The 19,218-nt window shown below is 37.0% G+C and overlaps 1 protein-coding gene across 19 annotated transcripts in view; it reads right to left on the minus strand.

The window, feature by feature from the left end:
- The window catches only part of Rdl (Resistant to dieldrin), a 210,632-nt gene extending 195,106 nt beyond the window's left edge, over positions 1–15,526 (minus strand). For 11 of the 19 annotated variants that reach the window (XM_067788157.1, XM_067788153.1, XM_067788171.1 and 8 more), the window contains exon 1: positions 15,344–15,526. The gene's annotated coding sequence lies outside the window, so the exon portion shown is untranslated. Of the gene's footprint in view, positions 1–14,812; positions 14,836–14,883; positions 15,126–15,166; positions 15,186–15,268 lie in introns of those variants that run through there. The other 8 variants (XM_067788160.1, XM_067788154.1, XM_067788158.1 and 5 more) reach the window with 7 other exon arrangements.
- Between the last annotated feature and the right edge of the window lie 3,692 nt (positions 15,527–19,218).

Here is a 19,218-nt window from a genome sequence, read left to right on the forward strand (position 1 = left end):
AAACTACCCCGACAGCAACATTGCATGCCATTCTACATATCCTGCATGCAGACTTTATGGCCAAAAATATCGCATTGTCAGCTTAAAGAAGTCTTAAGGCCTCCGTGCAACTTGAGTGCAAACCTTCTGGTCATAGCTGTATAGCGCCATCTTATATCCGGCAATCGCACTATAAAGTCCTGTGCATGAACTTTGGAAGGGGTCTTGCGGCCCCAATTGAGCACTAGGGTTGGCACCAGGACGCAGAAATGACATACTATACGTGTGTGCCAGAATAACAAAAGTGGTCGGTCTGTTGTTTACCATGTCGATTCAAAAATAAGTACATCCTACAGCCTACATGATTGCTGCAACATATTTCAGGCGGAAAGATGAGCCATGAAGAAAGGAGCAGATATTCTGGAGAGAGCGTGTTTAAGCTGCAAGGCAATAATCTCACACTAAACTTCATCAAGAAGTGTTCTGGAATATAAAGAAGCTTTGGAAATTTTTCGCGCAGGTTGGAACATACTACTATACTGGGTTTCCAGTTAGATAGTGGTAGAAGGTAACGAAAAAGCCGATTAGTTGGCAAAGAATGGTGCAGCAATTACCGAATCGATGATAAATATCCTTATTCGGATGGAGGAAATAATAAGGACACAGGAGTTGCGTATGAACCATAAATCAGGATAGGCGTGTATAAAAGTACGGTCCTACAAAACTTCTAAGATCATGTGCAAATCCTACGATATTAAGCTCACAAAGTGACGCTTATCCCTTAAGAGAGAAAACATTAAGCTCACGATGCGCATACAAATTGGACACTGCCTTCTCGGGTCACATGCTTACGAGTTCGGCTTCGTGAGTAAGAGCAGATGTAGGAAGTGTGATCTACAGGAATAAACGGTTGAGCACATTCTGTGCCCGCGTGGCCAAGGCTCCTGCTATTAAGACCGGAAGAGTTGTCAAATCTCGAGCCAACAATTCGCCGAAAATTTCTAGCATTTGCCAAGAAGGTGAAGTTATTCTAAAAAATAATAGTTAAAGATTTTCGGTTAGGTCGTGAAATAACTTCCGGCAATACTGTGAGATCGTAGGTTTTTTGTGGGGCCTTTATTTGCCAGCGAGTTCAACCAAACTTAACACAGTTTGATGAAAATTTCCAATTGTACTTTTGAGCTTTGAGCTCTGTGTAGTTTTCCATTATGTTTGAGTATGTTGTTTAAAGAATAATAAGTTTTTATGTATAAACATTTTAATTTAGCCAGGTAAAGTATTAATTTACATAAATGTTATAAAAAATATTATTCAATTTAAGCAATGTACACAACAAAAAAATTTTTTATTATTTTGCATACACTTTTATCTAGCTTAAACCAAGGTGTGTCCTAAGCACAAAGGCCAATGAAAAGTTTTTCCTTCACTTATATATTCATATAAACCATTTAATATAAGTACTTTCCATAATAATTTTGTAATTGAACTATATTCATATTTGCTCACATAAAGCGGTCGTATTACAAATACATAAACACTTCTATAGAAAACACCCTTTTCAGGTGCACAAACACCACATATTTAGTTTTTGCAACCATCTAAGCAATCTTTAGCGCGCAGCAATTACACCGTATCAAACTGCATGTTTACTCAACAACGCGCACTTCAGTAATACAATAATACACTTGACGAGGTCGTCGCCGTTATCTGCAAGCAACGTGGATTGACTTTGACTCGAAACGAACTTTAGGCTATGAAAATGCAAAGAGAAAGTTTTCGATGTTACACTATAAGAAATGAATAGAAATTTCAAAAGGATATGCTTACAAGAGTTACGCAGAAGCGGCTTGAGTGTAATTTCTCTTTCACTCCATCTCTGCCTGTATGCAGACCAAACAAAAATAATATATTTGAGTATATTCTTGTGGTGCTTTTGTATGTATGTACAATATTGTTAGCTTTGCCGTAAGGCAAATAGGAGTATGCATGTCTACTAAGCCTAAGCGAGTACACAGCACTTATTTGTATGTGTGTGTATCTACGTCGATTTATATATACCGTTTATATATAATGCCACCTTTAGTGTGTCAAAGAGACATAAGAGCTGCAAATATTGTGTTCGATATATCTTGCAAAAATGAAAGAACCGAAGCTATGACGCAGTACATTATGCAAGTCGATAAAATTTTAAAGAAGATTTTAACAGTATTGCAACGCTTACATATTTAGCCGTTGTAACGAATAACATACATTAAGGAAGTTGAAGAAACTCGAAATTAGCTGACATTTTATGTACGTAAGCGTATGACATTTCAGACCTACTATCCACATGGAAAACGTTTTGTTGACCAACACAACGGCAAGATCGAGCATTTTACTAGCAATTACTCGGCGGAAACGGCTTTTGCCTTACTATCTTTTCGATGAGGTGATATGCAAACATTTTATAACATCCATTTTGAGTTATTGCGCTCGAGTTGTCTAGTAAAGATGTTATGATGTCCATAGTGAAAAGAGGTATGACCATAAAAACTATGAGAGGGGCTTTACAGAATATCTAATAGCCTTTTTGGTAACTGAGATGGCAGACTTCCTAAATGGCAGGTCAGCTGACAAAATTTTCTGAAAATGTGTCGTGTATGAAGAACTACAAATGTGAAATCAACAAATCAAAAGAAATTTCGTTGATCAATTTCTGTTCAGATGTCAAACTCCAGCGAAACTGTGAAGTTGAAGAAAGTCCCATTTAAAGCGAAACCTACTCAAGGAACTGATAAATAAGATGACGGGTAAGGGTAAAGTATTAGTGCAAGATTATAAGAAGTGCTTGGTAAATCACACTTCTGAACGTAAGATGAGTTAGGCGATAAAAGCGTTGCCACGCTTATTTCAACGGGTATAGGTAGGATATTTCTTGAAATTAATATTGGGAAGATTGAAGAAATAGATTAGGAACAATCTTTATGAGCATGTACATCAATTTGTGAAAAAGACTCAGGGGTCTTCTTAATGAAAGCGGGAAGAAGGAACAATATGAACCCTTACGACTGCAAGCTAATTACTTTAATATCTTTTCAACTCAAAACCCTACAGGTGTTAGTAAATGTACAAACATATATAAAGTAATAAAAATCAAACGTTATTCTCTTCAAATAAAAAAAAAACATGCTTACACTTAAATCAAGTAGATAATGCATTACATATGATGGCCATGAATACATATAGAGAAAGTATAGATACCTCAGAGATATTATCTAGGAGCTTTCCTGCATCTCAACTCGATTGAAATATATCCAGCCTTCCTGAACAAGTTGAAATGAATGCATGCTAAACTTAAGAAATATTTTGTTGCATTGGGCTCTACGCTAAGTCACAAGTTCAGGCTGTAGAAAGTTTTATCGAAATCAAATTCCTCAGCAATTGCTTAGGCTGGAGTGATTTCTACCATGTAAAACCCACTTCTTTTTTGTGCGCCAATGTTAATATAACCTGCATACGCTTGCTCACAACTAGCTTACTAATGAATCGAACGCTTTGTGATGTACATATCTGGGCATTTGCAGAAGCGGTAACCGCCAAAGGGGGAAACCGTGTTGATCTTGCTTCCTAGGAAAAATTTTTTCCGACAATGGACTAAGCCCAAGCATGGACGGATGATAATGCAAGGGAACCAACATACAAAATATTTTTTGATAGTAAATTTTATGAATGTCTCATTAAGTATTTAGGGCGATAAGCCTATCCTTTATTAAAATAAAAAAATAAATGTAAGACGCGATAACCTCCGAAGAGATCTAAGGCCGAACTTCTCTTACAATTTGCGTCGTGCTCCTCGGGATTTTCCCTACAAATTTTCCGGACGGGACCTACCTGTTTTATGCCGACTCCAAACGACATCTGCAAGGCAGATGAGTTTTCACTGAGAGCTTTTCATGGCAGAAATACACCCGGAGCGCTTGCCAAACACTGCCGAGGGGCGACCCTGCTTAGACATAGAGTTGATTAGTTATAAAAGGGGCGGTGCTACGTCCATTTTTTTAAATTTTAATTTTTTCCTATTTATTGCTATAAATCCACTTGGGAAATGAAATACCGTTGTTATAAAGTTCTTTTTGCAAAGATATAGCTTATATTATTCGTCCACGATATTCAATATTCTTGCAGATGCCGTTGGGAGTCGACATAAAACATGTAGGTCCCGTCCGGCCAATTTGTAGGGAAAACCAAGAGGAGCACGATGCAAATTGTAAGAGAAGCTCGGCCTTAGATCTCTTCGGAGGTTATCGCACCTTACATTTATTTATTTAACTCTCTATGTTTTGGGAGCCATAACTCGAAGAAAAATTAGTTCGGAATAGAACCATATGTATATGTATTATTGGGAACTTAGACTTCCTTATTTGTTTTTTTTTTAGGACTGTTTCAGATTTATTTATTTCATATAAAAAATGAGAACAAAATTGTTTGCTGTTCAGAATAAAATAAAATGAAGCAAAAATAATGGAAAGATACCTGAAAGACGAAATATTTGTACTGATACCGGATAAAAAAAAAAATCGTTGTATACACACTTCGTGTGGAATAAGCTTAAAAGCCATTCCGAAAAAAAATTGCCGAACATCAACTTGGAATCTTTTCACATTCCCTAGAGATTACTACGTCATTCAAACGAACGTCATACTGTAGTGTGTGGCAAGCCTACCAATCACTCGAGTTAAGGAACATAACTGGCAAAATATCTATCCTTTTTTACAGCCAAACACCAATAAATACGCCAGCTGCCTCACAATCTAGGTTAAATCTAGTAGGAGCATGCAAGCTACTTATTGTTGCATTAACCGACACTGTGGAATTATCCATTATATGGGTTCTAGGAAAATGAACTGGCTTATGGCTTTACATGTAGGCGCTGAGCGGAAGTAGGTGAGAAATTATCAGCGCCGAAGTAGGCATAATACTGCCGGTAGCCAGAGGGGTAATTCAGAACTTGTATGTGAATAAAGCTCAGCAAAATTGTAAGAGCACTACGGGCTGTGCAATTTCAAGAACTACATGGCCAGACTACAATGAGAGAATAACAAGAATTGTATTGGTTAGATCTAGGGTGGATATCCCAAAACTAATAGAAAAAGATGAATATTCAGCATAATTGGCACTGCAGAAGTTGTGAAGATGATACAACAAAATAGACTGCTAAGCAATTTCAATGTAAATCCTCGGCTCGAGCTCTGTATGTTTGCAAATTTACGAATTAAAAAAAAAAAATTAAAAACAAATGAAGGCGCGATAATCTCCGAAGAAATTTTAAGCCGAGCTTCTTTTCCAATTTGCGTCGCGCTCCGTTTTAATTTTTCCGATGAGTTTTCTCTGAGAAGGTTTTGATGTAATAAATACATTCGGAGTGTACGGCAATCCATAATGTGGTAAAAATTCACAAAATTGTAGTTTAAAGAGCTATTCATCGAAAACGAGACACACGACTGAAATTTTGCTTATTTGCAACTCAACTTTGAAATAATTACTTTCTTTATGTAATAGAAAAAAGCTGACTCCTTTCCAATACAACCGTAAGTATTGTTGGCGGCCACCGTGGAGTGATGGTAGCGTGCTCCGCTTACCATTCCGAATGCCCGGGGTGTGAACAACATCAAAATTTTAGAAATAAGGTTTTTCAATTAGAAGAAAATTTGTCTAAGGGGAGTTGCCCCTCCGCAGTGTTTGGCAAGCACTCCAAGTATACTTCTGCCATGAAAAGCTCTCAGTGAAAACTCATCTACTTCGTAGATGCCGTTCGGAGTCGGCATAAAGCAAGTAGGTCCCGTGCAATCCCGCCAATTTGTAGGAAAAATTAAAAAGGAGCACGACGCAAATTGGAAGAGAAACTCGGCCTAAAATCTCTTCGGAGGTTATCGCGCCTTACATTTATTTATTTATTTATTTTTAATTATTGTTAAACAATAGTGAAATAAAAAAACGAAAAAAAACTTTGTTCGTTTGTTCCGGTGAAACAAACATGCACACGTCCTTTTTCAGTTAAATATAGCCGTGAAGAATTCCAGCACCCGCAAAACATGCCTGTCTATGTACAACCGTATATGAATATGAGTTCATTTTCTTTACATTTCGTTTTGATTTCGGCGTCAAATACTCGTACAAACGAATTCAACAAAACTGATCTACGCCACACATATTTTTTGAAAGATATGAAAATATAATATGCGCTTCTTTAGAAGCTTTAAAACCAAAGTAAAAGCTTAACGCCTTTTTATCCTTCATGTGCCCGGTAGTCTACAATTTTAGCAATTTTGGAAAAAAAGTCAAATAAAACAAAAAGTTCCGAAACAGCAATGCCCAAGGTTTTCAATTGCTTCCTAATTATCAATTCTAAGCCAATTAACAGCATAATATCACTCAAACTATTATTTGCCTGACCCTCAGACCCTACTTGAAAAAAACATCATCTTGAAGCCGGTACTCTACATTATTTGTAGTCACCATATAAATGTATGCAAAATATCTTTATATTTTTGACTTCCGCTTACTGCAACATGATGTTTTGCAACTGTCGCTACGCTTGCCTTACCCAAGTATGTTGGTTTACCCAATACATACCCTCTAAGCCTGCCAAATATGGGATAAAGGTTTGGTTTACGTGCGATACTAAATCATTCTATCCACTCAAAATTTGAGATATTTACGGGAAAGTATTCAAATGCTAGTCAAGCAACCAACGTAGGAGAAGTTGTTGTGCAAAGGTTAGGATGCCATTGGGAGAACACCGGAAGGACAATGATTTGTGAAAATTTTTTCACATTGCTAAAGTTGGTCAAGTATTTAGTGTCCAAAGGTCTTGCTCTTCTTGGTACTGTACGCCAAAATAAGACTTCTGTACCAAATGAAATGGAGGCTGACCGCAATCGAGCAGAAGGGTCTACCGTTATCAGGTTTCTAGATGAAAAGTTTTCTTTGGTATCTTACTTCCCAAAAAAAGACAGAGCAGTCATAATACTTGCCAGTACACCTGTGACAGATTCAATTATAGTTGAAAACAAAAACAGGCCACAATATATTATCCTCGATTCCAATACAAGCAAGGAGGCGTCGACGCAATGGATAAAATGCTTTCTGTATATTCACCGAAACGCAAAACTTCGCGTTGGCCCTTGGCCATATTTTATAACATGCTAGATATAAGTGGACTTGCATCATTCATCATTTACTCGCAAAATAATTCATATGATCGTCGTACAGACGCGCGACGAAAGTTCATGCGGAGCTTGGCCAAACAGCTTTTTATGCCAACAATTGAACAACGCTCTAAAGTTCCGCGGGTAGTGAGACACATCCAAGCACGTAAAGCTATTGAAATGGCACTAGATGGATCCATTGCTGCCACTTCTAAAGGTGATTTATCCATTTTACCTGATATTTCCAGCGATAAACAACTAGCATACCCTGTACGTTGTCAACACTGTAAAAAAGCAGTGTGCGATGCTCATGCCGAAACATATACTTTGGGAAAATGCTGTTCAGTTCCTGAAAATTAATATATTTTTGACTTAAAATTATTACCTGAATTCAATATTTTTAAATAAAAACGTTAGTACACACGTAATAATCACCATACAAATATTTTTTTCTGAACATTATCGTGGTTTTACATGCAGTTACATGCTTGCTACAAATGTAGAATTCCGACCGTGTACGTAAGTTTTATATCCCGGGCATATGAAGGTTATATGCACATATATATTCAAATACATCTTTGTGATGTGGGGTGACATACGGTCAGCGGCCAAAACATCAATTGACATTTTAACCACTTCAAATGTCCATAAAATTAATTCAACTTATGATCATTTCAAAGAGTTACAAGGTCGACTGGCTTTATGACTTTTCTTAATTTGGATTCACGGCCATTTTCCGTTTGACTTTATGATCATTTCGAAAAAAAACATAAACATAAAAAATAAATAAATGTAAGACGCGATAAACTCCGAAGAGAGTTTAAGTCGGGCTTCTCTTCCAATTTGCGTCGTGCTCCTTTTTAATTTTTCCTACAAATTGGCGGGATGGGACCTACTTGTTTTACGCCGACTCAGAATGGCATCCGCAAGGCAGATGAGTTTTCACTGAGAGCTTTTCATGGCAGAAGTACACTCGGAGTGCTTGCCAAACACTGCCGGGAGCGACACCGCATAGAAATATTTTCTTGTAATTGAAAAACTTCTTTCTAAAATGTTTGATGTTGCTTTGGCCGGTACTTGAACCCAGGATCTTCGGTGTGGTAGACGAAGCACGCTACCATCATACCATGGCCGCAATTTTTATAGTTACACAATTCAATGCAGTATTTCTGAATTTAGTGAAAGAAAACAAAGCAGAAAAACAAATACAAAATTTTGCCAAAAGTTTTTACTGTTATTTTCGTGTTTGCAGCTGTATATGTAATAATAACAATAGAATAAACATATATCGAGTTACAGTTCTATGTAGTAAATATAAAGAACAAGTTTCACATTTACAGCAAAAACAACTAACATCATTTACACATTTAAGCAGCACATCATTTACAAAATTGTTTTCTTCAGGTTGTGACTATTGCACGAACAAAATGTAAAGAGTCACTGTATCGATGACAATATTTGTTTACTATACGAAAATACAGGAAATGTGTATGTGTAAGTTGAGCACGACATTTATTTTATGTTATATACTTATTTGTTAAATGTTTACAGTTTGATTGTTTACTAAACCAATAATCCTCTAATTGTTTGGGAGAGGATTTTTCTATAGTTATATTTGGTAAATTGCATTTGATTATTTCAGTCGATTTGTGTAAATAATAAAAATATTCTCCGAAAGAAATTAATCTAGTAAAATCAACAATCCAGATTTATTGTTTTGGAATTAACAACAACACGGAATTTACGCCTCGGTAAGAGAAGTCCCGAAGATAACAATTGTAACACGGAAGAATCGGAAGAAGTTGAGGAAGATCTCGGAGACCTTAAACCAAAAAGAAATAGGAAATCGTGGACGTAATGTGGAAGGTTTTGTAGGGGGACAAAAAACCAATGGCTCAATGACATGGCTATTATCGGGAGGAAAGGTTTCTGAACTCTATGTTCGCGGATCTGGCGTTTACTAAGCGCCATCGAAAGGAAGCGTGTGAGCTGCAAAGCTGGAAAAAAAGTTTTATATGCCAAGGTTAGGAATGCCAGAAACAGAAGCGTCTTCCAGGCGGAAATAACTGCAATAATGGAGGCCGCCCATTGGCTACTATCTAAAAACCCCATATCAGTAGCAATTTGCTCTGACAGTCAAACGGCAATAAAAGCCCTCCAAGGCAAGAACACTTCATCGGAAATAGCAATAGAATGTAGACAGACCCTAAACGAACTAGCGAGGAAGGTTACTGAACAGACAGACCTAAGCCAGCTGAAGGCCATTTCTCCCCCTCTTGCTGCATGCAAATACTGGCTACCACCATTTTTCAGCAAGAAGGCGAATTCCAGATGGACGCTGGTACCCACATGCGAGAAATCCAAACAAACCTGTCCTCGGATAAATGAGAGTCGCAATAGGTTCCTCATTAACCTCAACCGTCTCTCCTTACGTCCACTGATCGGGATACTTTCGGTCAACCGCTTGATGAAAATACACGGCGAACGCATGGGAATTCCAACCAACGATTTTTGTTGGAGCTGTAGGGATGAAGAGGAGATAGAAAGCGTCGAGCTCTTCCGCTGTAGATGCTCTGCTTTGGCCAGTAGACGCATGGAATATCTCAATAAGTATTCCACCGAGTGCTTAGCAGAACATGGCTCTGAGGAAATCGAAAATATTCTACGCTACATCAGAAAGTCAAATTGGTTCAAATTCCTACACATCTAAAGGAGGAAGGGTTATAGCCCACACAGTGGTATCATAATGGGCCAGCTAGACTAAGTGTATCCCTCACATTTCTTGGGGGCAGCCACTTTAACCTAACCCAACCTAAGCTTAGGACCATTTACATGACATTGGTCAGTAACCAAAAGGGGAGGCATATAACATAGAAAAGTTATCATAGCAAATGCTTACTTAACTGTTACATTTTTAAACAATTTATAATTTGGGATGGCTTATTATTTCCTTTATAACCGATAGTAAAATGCACATTCAATTATTTATACCATTTTAGCGACAAACTGAATTCCTAAACATACACTTCGTCAATAATTTAAATCGAAAAGCAAACACGACAGAGGAAGCAAAATGAAAAATTAGCGAAATTGTAATTTCTGCTTTTTATTATGCCTTACTTCCAAACAATTAAGGGTTTGATTGCGCGTCGGAAGAAATATCGCTTTTCGCGAATGTAGAACAGTGAACCAACAGCTAAGGCGACCGACTGCCGCTTACTTCGTGCACGTGAACATTTGTGCAAACAAAAATGCTAAATCTTAAGCAGGCACCATACACATAAAATACACTAACTAACATACAAACACATATAGTTATTTGAGCATGTGTGTGTGTATTTATGTATATCCATAGGTATGTTTGTGCAAAAGCACTTTTGGCTTAAACGCGTGTAGTGTATTCATATGTGTGTCTATAAACCTGAATGAACCTTAGGAATCATTTAACATCGTCGCCATTTCAGACAAAAGCACAAAAAGCGTCGTGACCAAAACCCATTATAAGCAAAAGGCGAAAAGTACAAACGAAATACAACAAAGCACAGGAGATAGAGTAAAAACTAAGCAAGCTGTGACCCAACTGAGTATTAATGTGTGTGTGTGTGAAAGCTGAGTGGAAAATGTATAGTGCTGCAATTTACGTATGCTCCCGTTGAGAACTATTTTGCGCATGTATTTGTATGTTCTTCGTAAAGGTGTGCACAGCTTTTGTGATTTTTTAAAAATGTATGTATGTGAATTGTGAGGCACATATCTGGAACACTTCGGTTTACCGATCGACATATGCACTGCAAGTGAAAGGCAGCAATAGCACCGAATTCTTGTTTTTTTTTTTTCTCGTAGAGTTGCTAGTGGTAGTCATACAGGTTAAAGGAGCTCTCCAGCATTAGAGGGGAACAAAAAAAAATAAATCTTACTTATTAACCAGTTTCGTATTTTACTCAAAACTATTTTTATAATCTGGCGGCGCCGTTGTGTAATGGAAGCGTGCTCCGCCATCCACACCAAAGTTCCTGGGTTCACGCCCCGGGAAAGCAGCATCAAAATATTAGAAACAAGATTTTTCAAGTAGTAGAAGATTTTTCTAAGCGGTGTCACCCTCGGCAGTGTTTGGTAAGCACTCCGAGTGTATTTCTGCCATGAAACGCTCTCAGTGAAAACTCAGCTGCCTTGCAGAAGCCGTTCGGAGTCGGCATGAAACAAGTAGGTCCTGTTCCGCCAAATTGTAGGAAAAATTAAAAGGAGAACGACACAAATTGGAAGAGAATATGTCCAGAGGTTATCGCGTCTTACATTTATTTATTTTTATTTTTATAATCTACTCTGTACTGAGGAATGGAAGCTATTTTGCAAATCTAAATAGAAGATGCAAATAAAGATTCCGTGAGTTGAAAAAGGAATAGGAATAATAAAAGGAGCATAAAAAGCTATTAGAATCCGTAAAATAATAGAAAAAATAATTAGAAAAGGAATAGGATTGGACTGGGACTAGGAAGAGGAATGTAAATAGATGTAGAAATAAAAATAGGAATTGGAATAGGAATAGCTAAAGGAATATGAATAAGAAAAGCAATATGAATAGGTAAAGGAATAGGAATGGGAATTAAAAATAGGAACAGGATTAGAAATAGGAAAAATAATAGGAATAATAATAGGAATAGGAAAAGGAATATGAATATGAATAGGGGTAGGAATAGGAATAAAATAGAAAAAACTGGGAAAAGGAATAAGAATAGGAATAGGAATAGGAGTAAGAATTGGATTGCTATAGGAGTAGAAATAGAAAAAAATGCTACATACAAAAGCCAAGCGAGGTTAAAGATAACCCCGCGCCAGTGGTCCAGCAGCCATGGCTTTCACTGGGCAAAAAGTTTCTGTGCCAAGAACGCGGATTTGACGTTCGATAGCTATTGAAATAGGAAGTGGAATAGGGAAACAATCGTGATGTGCAAGAAGCCTTAAACCAAAGAGAAATAGGTCAGTTTGAGTTCACGACGAAGGCGCTGGAGGAAAGCAACACGCCATATGGTGCTGCAAGTCTTACAGATAAACCTCCAACAATAAAGTGGCGCCGACGGAACTACTCCCAACCCTTGAGGACGACGCGTTTGATATGCCGCAGGTCCTTGAGCCATGACTCTCATCGAAAAGATATGTTTCTGTGCTCAGAGCGTGCGGGCTTGGTTTTTGCTACGCGCAATTCGTAGAAAGCGGACATCGTGGTGTGATGGTTGCATGCTCCGCCTGCCACACCGTATGCCCTGGGTTCGCACCCCGGGCAAAGCAACATCAAAATTTTAGAAATAAGGTTTTTCAGCTCCCAGCATTAGAGGGGAACAAAAAAAATAAATTTTACTTATTAACCAGTTTCATATTTTACTCAAAACTATTTTTATAATCTGGCGGCGCCGTTGTGTAATGGAAGCGTGCTCCGCCATCCACACCAAATTTCCTGGGTTCACGCCCCGGGAAAGCAGCATCAAAATATTAGAAACAAGATTTTTCAAGTAGAAGAAGATTTTTCTAAGCGGTGTCACCCTCGGCAGTGTTTGGGAAGCCCTCCGAGTGTATCTCTGCGATTAAAAGCTCTCAGTGAAAACTCATCTGCCTTGCAGATGCCGTTCGGAGTCGGCATAAAACATGTAGGACCCGTACGGCCAATTTGTAGGGAAAATCAAGAGGAGCACGACGCAAATTGGAAGAGAGCTCGACCTTATATCTCTTCGGAGGTTATCGCGCCTTGCATTTATTTTTTTTTTTTATTAATTCGAAGAAAGGTTGCGCGCTGCAATCATGGTACAGAATAATCGTCGAACAGAAGAACAAGTAGGCATTTATCTTAGCATCCTGCTATTCGGCTCATACTGCGATAGTAAGAGGATAGTGGAAGAGGTAGAGCACATGGGCAGTTGGTCATAGGTGCGGATACCAATGCGCATCGCAATACTTTGAGAGGAGGTGATGCAAATGATAAAGGCGAGTTACTTTTTTGTTACGTATTGGAAATAAATTTGCAGATATATAACGGTAGTTTCCCTACATATGTTTTTCCAATATCCAGCAATGTATGTGATATTACAATAAGCCCTGAACATGATATATCAACGTATTATTAGAGAGTCCTTGATATACCATGATTTTTATAGCAAGCGTATATTAGCTTCGGCATTACCCTTAAAAAGATAGAGAAGGGGAGAACCTTAACATATCTTAGGTAAATAGACTGAAGCGAATTTCAATAACAATTAGAAACTAAACTTGGATAAGATGATTCAGATAACAAGCAAAGCCGACATTGGGGAGCATGGAGCTGAGTCTTCTTATAGGACAAGTAGAGTACATCTATAAGCTGGCAAAAGTCCCGTAAAGCAAAGCATAAAGGAACGGACATTGGGCTCTATTGAGGATCAGCAAGCTCGAAATGCACAATACAAAGAGAGTCTCATTGAAAAATTTCTGTGCAGACATCGAGTTCTTCAGCGCAATAGGACTATTTAACAAAATCCTAGCTAGAATAAATTTAGTCCAGGCATTAATAAAGAAAAAGATTGGGGAGTGCTACCGTAGTAATGAGGCGCTTCTCGACACATATTTCATATCACGAAATGATGCAGGAGGGCCAGCAGGGGAAACTTACACTTCAATTATCGGGTCTTGTGACTGTTACCAAGATCGAATGGGTGGTGAAAACTTTTCTTAAGACTAAATCGCAATTCCGTGATTGTGTATGTTATGCCATTTTACAAATCTCAAATAATGCGATCGGTAAATGGCTCAAAATAGTATTGGATAGGTGCATACGACTGAATACTATACCCAACTCTTGAAAAACCGCACATGTAATTTCCTACCAAAAGCAAGGAGAATCAGTTGTTTGTATATAAAATAGAAAAAAGAGGGAAAAGCAAGAGAAATAGGGAATAAAGGGGAACAGGAAAGGGAGAGATAGAGGAAAGCGAGGGATAGTACGAGGAAAAGTTAAATGAAGGGAATGAAGTGAAAGAGGAAGAGGTATAAAAGAAGAACAAGGAATAGGAAGATGAATACGAAGTGGAAAAAAGGGGGAGAGGAAGACGAAGGACGAAACGAAACACTTTTGTTGTACTTTTTACGCAGGCAGCCCTCGTACTAAATAAATATTTTCAATAAAGTATTTACCTAAAAAAAGGTATAATTACGTTTATCCAAATTCATAAATTTTTTTTTTTGGCAGCTATACCTGTCGTACGAGGTGACTACGAAACTAGGGAGTGAGAGGCGTGATGGCATAGAAGATTAAATATGGTCATATTATGTTGCTTTTTACCATCACGCCAAAGATCTGTATACGAAAAAGGACTACCGATATTGATTAAACTTTACGAATACTTCGAAATATGTCTTTATCGCTGCAACAACAAAAATTTTGATTTTTTACCAAAATATACATTTATAAGTTATAATTTTTACATACAACTTTTTAAACAGTTTTTTATTTGTATTACTCCACCCTACTATACCCGAAAACAAATCTAGCCGCAGCCCAAGAGTGAAGATTTTGATATTCGCCTTTAAATAAGCTAACAACAAAAAATGGGCTTCTCAGCTTGGGTAATTAATGGAAAAAAATTTGATGGTGTATTTGTGCAAATATGTATTTGTTTTACTTTTGCACTACAGATGAAAATATTTTTTCACGCAAGTCAATCGAACCGAACTTAAACCGAGATTGACCCACAGATTGCTGGCCTTAAGGCTAAAAGTGTCTCATTGCTGCATAGGACACACCCGATTTTTGCCATTTTTGTTTTTGCAGTTAAGAATTTCATAAGTAAGTTTTGAACACATTTTTTATAATTTTTTTTAAATTTCTAGCTCCACATTTTTTACTGCAGAACTGAAACGTTACACATCACTTTTTTTTAGACATATATTAAAGCAAAAACAATTTTATTTTTAATTTAAGTAATTTTGTAAATTTTGTTGGACTTTAAATCTTTTTATTTGTTTTCAATTCATACTTTTCGAAATTTCTATGTACACAGTTATTTTACCCAATTTAGCAAAACATCTACAGAAAATTTAATTTTGTACTTTGCAATGAATTTTTTCACAATACGCACTTCAAAACTCACATACATAAAAAATTTTCTTCGTATGCATATATTTAATGGCTAACAAAAATTTTATAAATTTACTTTTTTTCCTTTAACGCATTACAAAATTTAACTAAATATATAAATTCTATTTTTTCACTAAAGTAACTATTTTGCAGAAAAAATTCTATAGGTATTCAATTTTTAGCAAATTTTTTCCACACAATTTTTCTTCTCACAAATCGTTCGCACCACCAACAGCAATTGCGTGTGCAAAAGCGAAAATGCCAAAACCGACTGTCCCAGAACTTTTGTACATCGCGATGAAAACTTCAGGGTGCGCCCAGTTGCTGCCATTGCAGCCGCAACGAATACAGGCCGAGCGTGCTCATCGTGCCTCTATTGTTATCCTATTCGGTTTACTCCGTGTGTACGCGCACACATATATGACTCGTTATAAGCAACAAAATTTCAGATGCTTAAAGCACGCAACTAAGCTAAATAGGAGCCAAAATTGTTCAACATATTCGTGCTATTCTATGTAGGTATGTGCGCAAACACACATACAGAGAAGTTATACGAAATCAAGTGTACTCTCCGACTTATTCAGTCTATGTGAGGTCCTCATGGACCGGCCAGTTCTACCTAACCTAACCTAAGTGTACTCTCTTCCACGTATTTTTAAATATTTATTTGTGACAGCTTCTGCTTTTTTTAACGGTTTTGTCAAAGAGCAGCTGAGATTTCTTAGCCGAATTACCAACCATCGATTGCAACATAAATTTGAAATGTAATCAACTTGCGAAAAGAATAGTATACAACTAGGTAAGTTCAGCAATCCTAACTGTTTTCTGAAATTTACTTAGGATTACATAGGCATTAAAAATATTTAAATAAAAAATAAATGCAAGGCGCGATAACCTCCGAAGGGATCTAAGGCCGAGCCTCTCTTCCAATTTGCGTCTTGCTCCTCTTGCTTTTCCCTACGAATTTGCCGGACGAGACCTACATGTTTTATGCCGACTCCGAACGGCATCTGCAAGGCAGATGAGTTTTCACTGAGAGCTTTTCATGGCAGAAATACACCCGGAGCGCTTGCCAAATACTGCCGAGGGGCGACCCCGCTTAGAAAAAATTTGTTCTAATTGAAAACCTTATTTCTAAAATTTTGATGTTGCTTTGCCCGGGGTGTGAACCCAGGGCATACGGTGTGGTAGGCGGAGCACGCTACCATCACACCACGGTGGCCGCAGAAAAAATATTTAAAATTTATTATTACTAAACACAAAATTTAAAAAATACGTGCACTATTTACCTCCGAGGAAATTTATGCCGAGCTTCTCTGCTCCTTATTCATTTTTTTCTTCAAATTAGCGGGACGGGAGCTGGATATTTTGTGCAAACTCCGAGCGGCATCTGATATATTTTCACTAAGAAGCTTTTGCATTTTTACTAAATAGCTTTTCTTAGCAGAAATACACTCGGAGTGTTTTTAAACCACTGCCGAGGGGTGACTCCACTCAGAAATTTTTTTTTATTGAAAAACTTTTTTCTAAATTTTGGATTAGCAGCGCATGCTACTACCATACTAAAAACTATATATTTAATAAAAATAATTCAATTTTAATCGGACTCGAAACTACAGCCAAAGGCGTTGTATTCGTGATGCTTATCATCTGAGCCATTACAGCACTCTCGGCGACGTGTCTACTTAAGACGGACGGTTTCTTCATGCTTTTTTTGTCTGCGATATTACGTTTCTCTTTTTTATACAGTAAGGAAAAACACAAGTGTTGAGAAGAGGATTACGAAATCGCTTATTGGTTAGTGCAAAGGAAAAAAAGCTTTTGGCAAAGCTAACTGCATTGTTTTTACAGAATTTGCCTAGAGGGCGCTGAAATCCTTCCGTGAGTTAGGTAGGTTAGAATATAGCGGCGGCAGGTATACCTGTCGAAAAAGACGACTTAAACACCCAAATAATACAAGGGGCAGCATAGCGTAAGCCCCTTAAGGGATTTCCGGCGCACTTTATAGCTTCTCCAACCCAAGTGTCAACCTCACGTACCCATGGCAAATCCTGTTTTTTAGCAGCCGAGGCTCTGGTGACCCGAAGCTTCTCATGAAACTAGTGTGTGGGAGGGCGGTATAGCTTAAAAGGTTCCATGTGGTCATACTAATCCCTTCACGAAGTGGTGGTGCTAGTAACTTAATTGTGCTTTTAACCAGAATGTACCGGATTTACATCCGGCAAAGGACAGTTAACATCGATAACATAATTCGAAACCTTCGGGGAGTGTCCTTATTGCTACAACGATGACAACAATAGGGCACCGTGGTAATACAACGAAAGGAGATGAATAATATGGGGCTATGGGTCATTATCTATGTAGGATAGTGAAATATTGACCATAACCTAGAGATCTGTGGAAATTAAAGAAAAAAAACTTTTTTAAAAATAAGATTTTATTATTGGTTAATAAAATTAACTAAAAAGTAAATATAATTAAAAAAAATAATTTTTTTTTAAAAATAAGCTTTTATTATTGGTCAATATAATTAACTAAAAATTAAACAATAAATTGACTGTAAAGAAATATAACATTTCATAAGTCTGGATTGCGTGGGATATTTATTAAATACGGCAGATCTTATGAAAAAAGTTAAAATTTATAACATTATATGCGAAATCTCATATGTAAATTTCAAGCTTCTAGCTTGTAAAATGAAAAAGATACGGCATAAGTCCTCTTGAGGGAATACTTGGTTGTAAGGGATATATGTTATATTTAGGACCGATCTTGACGACTTATTTCATTAAAAAATTTTACTCTTTGATAGATTTCCAACTTCCAGCAAAAAATGTAACAAAACCCTCTTATCTAAATAATCGTTTTTGTGTGATATATTTTATACATAGGATAGATATTGATGGTTTTTCAAACAATTTTTTGTAATATATAAGTAATATTTCACAGAAATTTTAGGATTCTACCTGTTGAAATGAGGAGGAAATAATAAAACACCTCTGATCCCAAAAACCGACAAATGTCTAATAGGACAACAAAATACAACCGCTCACCAAATTTCATCAAGATGTTCCAAAACTTCAAGGAGTACTTTGCATTCAAACAGACAGACAGAGGGCCATGGCTAAATCAATTTAGATCATCATCTGTATCTTTTTTGCATACTTTTGGTCTGCCCCTTCTCCTTTAAGGATTTACAATTATGACATTCGGACCAAATTAAATGTACCATTTCTTTTTCATGAAAGATAAAAAAGTTAAGGTGGGCGTGGTCATCAAACCGATTTTGTTTGATTTCAACATGAAAACGTAAACGTATGTTGATTTACTGCCTGAAAAAATCCAAATATGCTTTTTTAGAAAAGTGATATATGAAAACGAAATGGTAAACATTTTAATAAATGTTGCTTTTGCGTCATAAAATCAACCCAACAAGCAAGTTTCATCACTATTTAAGTCCTTGGTGAACAATTATTTTATCCATTTTTCAATATCGAAAAAGGGGGTGTGGTAATTATTCCACCACGCTGGATACTTAAAGCCATTTTCATTGAGCGAATTGCAACTCTTCAACATTTTTCAAATTAACCTGAATTTAAAATAATTATGTTCGTATAGTGGGTATAGAAATATATGTATGCCATGGCGTATGAGCAACTTATTTACATCGTACATACGAAGAGAGCTACAGAAGATTGCAATAAAATTTTTTAAATTTATTAATTATTATTTTTTATACCTTTCATGAAAATGAAATGGTATATTAATTTCGTCACGAAACCCAAAATTGTAAGTCCTTAAAGGAAAATAGATAGACCCACCATTAAGTATACCGAAATAATCAGGATGAAGAGCTGAGTTGATTTAGCCATGTCCGTCTGTCTGTTTGTATGCAAACTAGTCCCTCAATTTTTGAGATATCTTGATAAAATTTGGTGAGCGGGTGTATTT

The sequence above is a fragment of the Eurosta solidaginis genome, chromosome 5 (genome assembly GCF_040869045.1).
Source record: "Eurosta solidaginis isolate ZX-2024a chromosome 5, ASM4086904v1, whole genome shotgun sequence".
In the NCBI taxonomy this organism is placed as follows: domain Eukaryota; kingdom Metazoa; phylum Arthropoda; class Insecta; order Diptera; family Tephritidae; genus Eurosta; species Eurosta solidaginis.